Source organism: Cetorhinus maximus, chromosome 15, assembly GCF_964194155.1.
Source record: "Cetorhinus maximus chromosome 15, sCetMax3.hap1.1, whole genome shotgun sequence".
In the NCBI taxonomy this organism is placed as follows: domain Eukaryota; kingdom Metazoa; phylum Chordata; class Chondrichthyes; order Lamniformes; family Cetorhinidae; genus Cetorhinus; species Cetorhinus maximus.
Window position 1 is genome coordinate 104153256 of NC_135893.1, and position 9650 is coordinate 104162905.

Below are 9650 nucleotides of genomic sequence, written 5' to 3' on the forward strand. Positions count from 1 at the left end.
AACCTGCCTCCACCACCCTCCCAGGCAGTGCATTCCAGGCCTTCACCACCCTCTGGGTAAAAAGGTTTTTCCTCATATCCTCCCTAAACCTCCTGCCCCTCACCTTGAAATTATGCCCCCTTGTGACTGACCCTTCAACTAAGGGGAACAGCTGCTCCCTATCCACCCTGTCCATGCCCCTCATAATCTTGTAGACCTCGATCAGGTCGCCCCTCAGTCTTCTCTGCTCCAACGAAAACAACCGAAGTCTATCCAACCTCTCTTCATAACTTAAATGTTTCATAGAACCATAGAAAAGTTACAGCACAGAAAGAGGCCATTCGGCCCATCTTGTCCATGCCAGCCCGAGGACACCTCTAATCCCACCTTCCTGCACACATATCCAAATGCAGCAAGACCTGGACAATATCCAGTCTTGGGCTAACAAGCGGCAAGGAACATTCCTGCCACACAAGTGCTAGGCAATGACCATCTCCAACAAGAGAGAATCTAACCATCGCCCCTTGATGTTCAATGGCATTACCAGAACCAAATCCCCCACTATCAACATCCTGGGTGGGGGTTACCATTGACCAGAAACTGAACTGGACTGGCCATATAAATACTGTGGCTACAAGAGCAGGTCAGAGGCTAGGAATCGTGCGACGAGTAACTCACCTCCTGACTTCCCAAAGCCTGTCCACCATGTACAAGGCACAAGCTAGGAATGTGATGGAATACTCCCCACTTGCCTGGATGAGTGCAGCTCCCACAACACTCAAGAAGCTTGACACCGTCCAAGACAAAGCAGTCCGCTTGATTGGCACCTCATCCACAAACATTCACTCCCTCCACCATTGACGCACAATAGCAGCAATGTGTACCATCTACAAGATGCACAGCAGGAATTAGCCAAGGCTCCTTCAACAGCACCTTCCAAACCTATGACCACTACCATCTAGAAGGACAAGGGCAGCAGATAGATGGGAACACCACCACCTGGAAGTTCCCCTCCAAGTCACTCACCACCCTGACTTGGAAATATATCGCCGTTCCTTCACTGTCACTGGGCCAAAATCCTGGAACTCCCTTCCTAACACCACTGTGGGTGTACCTACACCAGATGGACTGCAGCAGTTCAAGAAGGCAGCTCACCACCACCTTCTCAAGGGCAACCAGGAATGGGCAATAAATGCTGGCCCAGCCAGAGAAACCCACATCCCATGAATGAATAAAAAAAGTCTGTGCCCAAGGGGTGTAAAGCTCTGGAGCACTTGGTGGCACTTTGATGCCTCTGCGTTACTTGTGTGGGCAGAAAAGCTAGAGGAAATCCCAGGCAACATCCTGGCAAATCTCCTCTGCACCCCCTCCAGTGCAATCACATCCATCCTATAATGTGGCGACCCGAACTGCACAGAGTACTCCAGCTGTGACCTCACCAAGGTTCGATACAACTCCAACATGACCTCCCTACTTTTGTAATCTATGCCTCAATTGATAAAGGCAAGTGTCCCATATGCCTTTTTCACCACCCCACTAACATGCCCCTCTGCCTTCAGAGATCTATGGACACGCATGCCAAGGTATCTTTGTTCCTCAGAACTTCCTAGTGCCATGCCATTCATTGAACGTTGGAACCCGTCAAATTACTCCTTCCAAAGTGTATCACCTCACACTTTTCAGGGTTAAATTCCATCTGCCATTTATCTGCCATTTGACCATTCTGTCCATATCTTCCTGTAGCCCAAGACACTCAACCTCACGTTAACCACCCGGCCAATCTTTGTGTCATCCGCAAACTTACTAATCCTACCCCCCACATAGTCATCTATGTCGTTTATATAGATGACAAATAATAGGAGACCCAGCACAGATCCCTGTGGTACGCCACTGGACACTGGCTTCCAGTCACTTAAGCACCCTTCTGTCATCAGCCTCTGTCTCCTACAACTAAGCCTATTTTGAATCCACCTTATCAAATTACCCTGTATCCAATGTGCCTTTGCCTTCTTTATAAGTCTCCCATGTGGGACCTTGTCAAAGGCTTTGCTGAAATCCATATAAACTACATCAACTGCACTACCCTCATCTACACACCTGGTCACCTCCTCAAAAAATTCAATCAAATTTGTTAGGCATGACCTCCCTCTGACAAAGCCATGCTGACTATCCCTGGTCAAACCTTGCATCTCCAAGTGGAGATAGATTCTCTCCTTCAGAACTTTCTCCAATAGTTTCCCTACCACTGACGTGAGACTCCCTGGCCTGTAGTTCCCTGGCTTATCTCTACAGCCCTTCTTAAATAGCGGAACCGTATTAGCTGTTCTCCAGTCCTCTGGCACCTCCCCCGTGTCCAGAGAGGAATTAAAAATTTGGGTCAGAGCCCCTGCGATCTCCTCTCTTGCCTTCCTCAGCAGTCTGGGACACAAATCACCCAGACCTGGAGATTTGTCCATTTTTAAGCCTGCCAACACCCCCAATATGTTGTCACTCCCTATATCAATTTGCTTAAGAACCTCGCAGTCTCTGTCCCCGAGTTCGATACCTGGTTGTGTTTTATTAAACGAATTAACAGCGGTTGTATCTACAGCGGACGAAGCAGCTGCTGCGAAGCACCACTGAATTATGGAAACGAAATGCAGAAGTTACCCTGCAGAAGTGTCTTACTCAATGGGATTAGAATGCTTCAGTTGATTGCTGGCGATTGACAGTTATACTGTGGTCACTGGTCTCAGACTCTAAGTGAAGTCCCAATGCCCAGCGGGTGTTCCATAGCAAACCACAAACCCATTCAAGTCACAGCAATTTCAGCTGCAAAATATCACTACAGGTGTAGGTTCGGAAAGGGGCAGGGTTCATGTTTAGCAAGTGGATGGGAATAACCAATTTTCCTGTGAAGTTAACTATAGAACATTGGAAAAGTTTGCAAGTTTGAATTCTCAAAAAACTTCTTTAAAAATGTTTTGACCCAGCCCAGGAGTCACACTGTAGTCGGTGTCACCTGTAACGTGTATTGGGACAACCTCCCCGGCTCGACTTTCTTCTGTTTAAGGCATCAGGCTGGGCCCCGGCACAGGGGCTACCAAAAGTTAGCAGTCCAACTGCAACTTCCCATTCCTGCCATGTAAAGCAGGCTGGTTGTTTAAAACAAAATGAAAGCTAAATTGAAATTGATCATGTGTTAAGTTATTAAAGTGCCTGGGGACAGTTTTGGCGCTTAACCGACACGTCTTTTTATTGGGGGGTGGTGGGGGGGGGCGGGGATGGTGGTAAAGGAAGTGCAGGAGCCAAACCGACTTAGAAACTTGCTGAATTCGGTCCAGTGTTCTCAGTCTAACAGCCTGCGGTGGCCAGAGAAAACCAGCTAAGCTTTTGTACACTCGAGTGCCTGAAAGTCTCTGAAAATGGGCGAATTATTTCCAGGCCAACATTCTGAGCACATCGTTCCGACAGTAATCCCCTCTTTGAAGATCTTCCGCTTTAGCGGCTGCTCGCCATCGTTACCATTTGTGACAACATTTCCAGAAATGCTTTTTTGGAGAACGCTCAATAAAGTCACTGATTGTAGTGAATGCATATGCTCAAATAAGCTGATGTGGTCAAATAAGGTGAGCGAGATGGGCTGGGGGAGGGAGGGGTGGGGGATTAATACCTCATTTCTACTTTAGGAGAATTTTAAAACGTGCGCCGCTTTCCGATGTGATAACTCGCTGGATGTTACAATGGAACTTTAAATATTCCAAATCCCGTGATGTGAATGATATAGAATATAAACCATATCCTCCACGCAGCTTGTTACCATGTATGGTGATGTTTCCACAAACTAGTGATTACTGAGAAACGTAACGATAGCCAGCTACAAACAAAGTCAACTGAACTCCTTTTTAGGGAATACTATAATGAGATGCTTGATATTCACGTCAAACTGGTAAACAAGCGGGATTTTAATCAAATAAGGGCACACGCTTCGAGTGCTGTTTCATTTCAACGCGGCATTTGCTTTGCAGTCTCTGTACCTTTGCAGATATTTAACAATGTGCCCTGGGTCTGATCGATTCCGTTGAGATTTGGGAGAGGAGCAGCTCCCCTGTGTTTGTCTGGGTGAGCGCTGAGCAGATAGAACCACCAGGAAAAAACTCATTACAAAGTAACTTCACACCACAGTTGCTGCCCCAGTTTTGGTTTCGCATCATATGGTGCGGACGGGTCCAATCGTTAATATTATCATTAAAATCTAACTTATCCTTTAGCTGAAAACCTGATGTTCAATGTGTCCAAGTGTGTTCGTCAGATCGGATTTGGACAGGTTTATACATAAGAAAACGAGTGATTTATAGTTTCGACCTGCATTGGAAGCCAAGCGCACCGGTAAATCACAGGATGAGGCCATTCTGCCCATCGTGTCGGTGCTGGCACTCCCAATGAGCAATTCACCGATTGCCATTCCTGCTCCTTCTCCCACCCCCCCGTCACCCTGCACATTCAGATATTAATCTAATTCCCTCTCCAATGCCTCCATTGAAGTGCCTGGCACGGGAAATCTGGCCGCGGTGCCAAGCCGCCCCAAGAACTGATCCAGCTCCGCATTGCCTCCTGCCGCCCTTTCACTGTGCTGCAGTTTTTGGCAAATGCAAGGTGAACGGTATTCCGAATTCATTCCATTCTGTACACGGAGCGCGTTTAAATTACAGACTTAACCCGAGCCCATAAGTGCCCCAGCCGGGCTGTTTTTAAAGAGCTCTCGCTACAGATATAACCTGCTCCTCCGGACACAGCAGGAGTAGCTGTAAACATTGCTGTTTATTAATGTCCGTTACTACTAATTGTAACGATTAGTGATTGCAGTAAAGTTACACACTGTAGCTATACCCAACAGTCTAACCCTTAGTGATGCTTTATTATTACTGATCATTGTAAAGACTGTACATTGCAACCATTACTGCACCAGTTACTGACTATTACTGATCATTATTACTAATGACTGTCACCATTAATGTGTCAGTCATGGCAATTACTGATCACTTATTGACTAATCACTTCTCACCACTGTAACCATTACTCGTCACTGTGCTAGTTATAATATTGACTCCACTTGTCCACTATTTGGAAAAGGACTTTAAACCCTAATGCACCTCAGTAGAAAGCAGATTCCATACTCTTAGTCCTTGCTAAGATTGATTCTGTAACACGAATGAAGCCTCGCGTTTGTCCCGAATACTCACTGAAGACTGGCTGTATCCGAAAGCTGCTGAGATTCCGAATGTGAATGCCCAGGAGCAGAAACACACGAGAGTGGGAAGCGCCCGAGTGAGCGGTATCCCCGCTTGTGAGTATTTAACAGGAGCGCCTGGGTTAACACGGGGCGGGTAACGCCTCCCAGCTGGGGGAACTCTGGTCACTCGATTCATCTGACTCGCTCTTTTGAATAAGCACATCTCCAAAAGGGATTATTTAGCCAACATTTTCATACTTCACGCCTTAGTAATGACAATATTAAAGACAAGTAGTAAATTTTAGGAATCCGCCACACGTCACGCAATTATGCCAATCCCTCTTTGATTTCCCCATAGAAGGATATTAATAACTATTTTGTTTGTTTGTGGTTTGCAGCCGCCGTGTTTGTGACATGATTTTGTTGACATGTAGAAATAAGAGACCGTTATTGTTCTCTTGAATTCTCTTCCCAAGGTCCAGAATGTATTCACGTTCTCAAAGCAGTGACCCCAGTTAATTCCCCCCACCCCTGTGTACCTCAATCCCAATTGGGCAACAGCGCCTCCTGCTGCACAGTAATCGTCTGCTCCACCCCCCCCCCACCAATTTGTGGGACCCAGGCTCGGTCAGCAGCAGGTCATTCCCGGCTGGATCGGAACCCCAGGCTCCAGAGATGGAAAGGGGTGCTCTGCGGACCGACCACTCCCTAGGGTGCAGCTGACACATTTAATTCATGGAGGTTGGGTGGGGGGTGGGGGGGCATTTAACATGGGCCGAGAGTGGACCGGGCTCCCGCAAAGTGAAATGGGGGGGGAAAACACACTTCAATAAAGAATGCGAAACGCCCAAGACGCTCCCTCCACTTTCCCATTCTGTTCTTGGCTGTTTCACTGTTTGATCAGGGGCTCGTCCAAGGCAAACTTTCCAAACTTTCCACCACCCCCCTCCCCATCCCCATCCCCATCCCAGGTGTACAGCCTCAGGGGAAAGTGTGTGAAAAATGAACTCTCTCAACGGGAAGGGCTCTTAGGAAAATCTCGCAAACCCAATGAAAGCCCGTCGGTGCTCTTCTGTGTGTTAGGCCTTGTAACTGAATGCGAGCGGGATTAAATCCCAAAAAGGGAATACGGAATATGCTATGGAATTCCGTCAACATACCGGATATGAAACATTGAAACATCAGCACGATACTAAATATGGTTTAATTGCTTTCTAAGTGTTGATAATACCGTTGTAAACTTTTATTAGGGTCACTTAATACTCTCATTTTTTAAAAAAATACAGTTATCTTGCCCATAAAGGAGATATTGCACTGAACCAAAATGACTGTGCATTTCAACTTGAATCGAATTCGTGTATTCACTTTGACATCAATTACTTCCAATCGGGGAGAAATGTGATCCTTTCGCCCCAAACCGGACGGGACTGAATAGGATAAAATACAAAGCAAGAACCCGCAGTATTAAAACTGTTTCTTGCTTCTTGTAAGAGTAAAGACACACGGGCCTTGCATATCAAGCGAGTGCCTCTGAAGGAAGCTGTACTGGGATTAAAGCTGGTATTAAATGTGGTATTAAAGCTGGTATTAAATGTGGTATTAAAACTGGTATTAAATGTGGTATTGAATGTGGTATTAAAACTCATATTAAATGTGGTATTAAAACTGGTATTAAATGTGGTATTAAAACTGGTATTAAATGTGGTATTAAAGCTGGTATTAAATGTGGTATTAAATGTGGTATTAAAACTGGTATTAAATGTGGTATTAAAGCTGGTATTAAATGTATTAAAGCTGGTATTAAATGTGGTATTAAATGTGGTATTAAAACTGGTATTAAATGTGGTATTAAATGTGGTATTAAAGCTGGTATTAAATGTGGTATTAAAGCTGGTATTAAATGTGGTATTAAAACTGGTATTAAATGTGGTATTAAATGTGGTATTAAAGCTGGTATTAAATGTGGTATTAAAGCTGGTATTAAATGTGGTATTAAAGCTGGTATTAAATGTGGTATTAAAGCTGGTATTAAATGTGGTATTAAAGCTGGTATTAAAGCTGGTATTAAATGTGGTATTAAAGGCATCCTGGTGCATTGACGATCATCTCCTAAAGTTCCCAGCTTGGTCCCACCTCGGAAATGCCGTTAACATGAAACTGGCAGCTTCTACATTCAAACCATTTGGAGAGTGAGCCAGGGGTCTGAGGATGGGAAAAAAGATGGGGAAGGGATGTGCAATGTAGGCACACTTCAATGCACTCAGTGTTCAACTGAGAAGCATGGCTTGCCCGAGTACCATTGAGAGACTTTTTTATTCATTCATGGGATGTGGCTGGGCCAGCATTTATTGCCCATCCCTAGTTGCCCTTGAGAAGGTGGTGGTGAGCTGTCTTCTTGAACCTCTGCAGTCCATGTAGTCTAGGTACACCCACAGTGCTGTTAGGAACGGAGTTCCAGGATTTTGACCCAGTGACAGTGAAGGAACGGTGATACATTTCCAAGTCAGGGTGGTGAGTGACTTGGAGGGGAACTTCCAGGTGGTGGTGTTCCCATCTATCTGCTGCCCTTGTCCTTCTAGATGGCAGTGGTCGTGGGTTTGGAAGGTGCTGTCTAAGGAGTCTTGGTGCACCTTGTAGATGGTACACACACTGCTGCTACCGTGCGTCTGTGGTGGAGGGAGTGAATATTTGTGGATGGGGTTCCAATCAAGTGGGGCTGCTTTGTCCTAGATGGTGTTGAGCTGCTTGAGTGTTGTGGGAGCTGCACTCATCCAGGCAAGTGGTGAGTATTCCATCGCACCCTTCCTGGCATTTTACAGTGACCAGTGAACAACAAAGCCCTTCAGAGGAGGGGTAAGCTGTCTCCGACTGGTCAGCCCTTCTGAATTTACAACACTTAACCCCCCAGTCATCAATGCAGAGCAAACCGCGCGCACTGCACATTTCAGTCATGAACTTAAATCGAGTTACAATTATTTAAATTAATAACTACTGATCTCTTCCTGCAACGGTTCATCAGGGCTGGTTATGGGGTGAGAAAACACCTCCAGCTGTTCACAGCAGTGAAACATTTCGCGGGTAAGCTATCACTTAGTTCTTAAAATTGTTTCTTTAAAAATAAATGCTGTATTAACGCCCATGGACGTTTCGTCTCGTTCTACAGATGTGTACACAGCACTTCGTCCTCAGGGTGTCTACGGGTCCAGTGCCTAGTGACCGTTAAGTAAGAATTTCACAGAGGCACCGGTCTCTCTCCAAAATACCGGCTGTTCCTCGGAGTTAGGGTCCCGTTTCGTTCAGTGTCCCGTGCGACAACATTTTTTGCCTGGACAAGGAAGGTCGGGTTATCAGACATTTTTTGTGCAATTGAAAGCTGAGAATGATTTTAACCGAATCTAGCAAAAGGTTTTTTCTTTTGGCCGAAGTAATTTTATTGCGACTGAAACCGGGCAGGTCAGACTGTACAGACCAGAGAGTTTGAATTTAACCTGCATCTTTCTACTGCAGGTAGAGTGAAGCCTTTGAATGTTACCAGAAAGTCAAGTCAAGCTTATAGACGGCTCAACAGTGACGGGAGGTGACTGCGGGGTCCTCACACATTCTGGCTTACAACAGGGCGGACCTAGTCCAGGAGCGGGTTTCCTGCGAACCCTCCCAGCTGGGGAACAGACATGGAGATCCCAAAAACAGAGGGAGAAACAAATTTCAACTGTGAGGAGTCATTTTAAATGCGGACAATACAATATTGCGGTTCATTCCGATACTGGGTTGGATCCCGGACAAATTCCATTTCTCAGTTACCATTTGGCAATGTATTTTAATTCAATGGGACCACCAGCTTCAGAAACCAGGTTTCTTCCTGTCTCTGTTCCAGTCCCGGGATCAGTTTTTCTGCCGCCACGCTGGGAATCTCGACCTTATAACTGAGCAAACTCTGCCCATCCTACAGGGCGACCTGATTCTGTACTGCCGACCAGTTTGCGTTTCCGTGGTCAGTGACTTCACTCATTAAATCCTCTGCCACGCTTCGTTGGATTGGGTGGGGGGACATTCAAGCTCCTGCAGCTCCCGATCTTTTGTGCTCATTTCCCTGCAGTTATTCCCTGCGTTTGTTCTTATCAAATATCTTTACCTTTCAGACTCCCCGCAGTTCACTGCCCCTGTTCCTTAGGCTTCAGTTTGTAGAATAAATATTACAAGAATTACTACTTTCCAGTTACTGTCCTATGCTTGAACCCTCTGGAGTAAGAGCAGGCTATCCTCTGTGCCTGGGCCTTCTTCAAAAGGCCCACTGTGGCACTCCTTAAGAGCAGCAGTCCCAGGTCATTTAAGGTGGAGAATGAGATGTCACCCAGAGAGCTTTGGAAGAGTCAAGAAAGGAGGGGGGGGGGGAAACAAATCTATGAACAAAGGCTTCAACGACAGATGGCTGAGGCAGAGGCAGAAGTGAGGAGGTGAA

At 46.0% G+C, this 9650-nt stretch overlaps 1 protein-coding gene across 2 annotated transcripts in view; it reads right to left on the bottom strand.

The window, feature by feature from the left end:
* myh11b (myosin, heavy chain 11b, smooth muscle) overlaps window positions 1–5327 on the bottom strand; it is a 165951-nt gene extending 160624 nt beyond the window's left edge. Inside the window, exon 1 of one of the 2 annotated variants that reach the window (XM_078559146.1) lies at window positions 5202–5327. The gene's annotated coding sequence lies outside the window, so the exon portion shown is untranslated. The remainder of the gene's footprint in view (window positions 1–5201) is intronic. The other variant, XM_078559145.1, reaches the window with a different exon arrangement.
* Between the last annotated feature and the right edge of the window lie 4323 nt (window positions 5328–9650).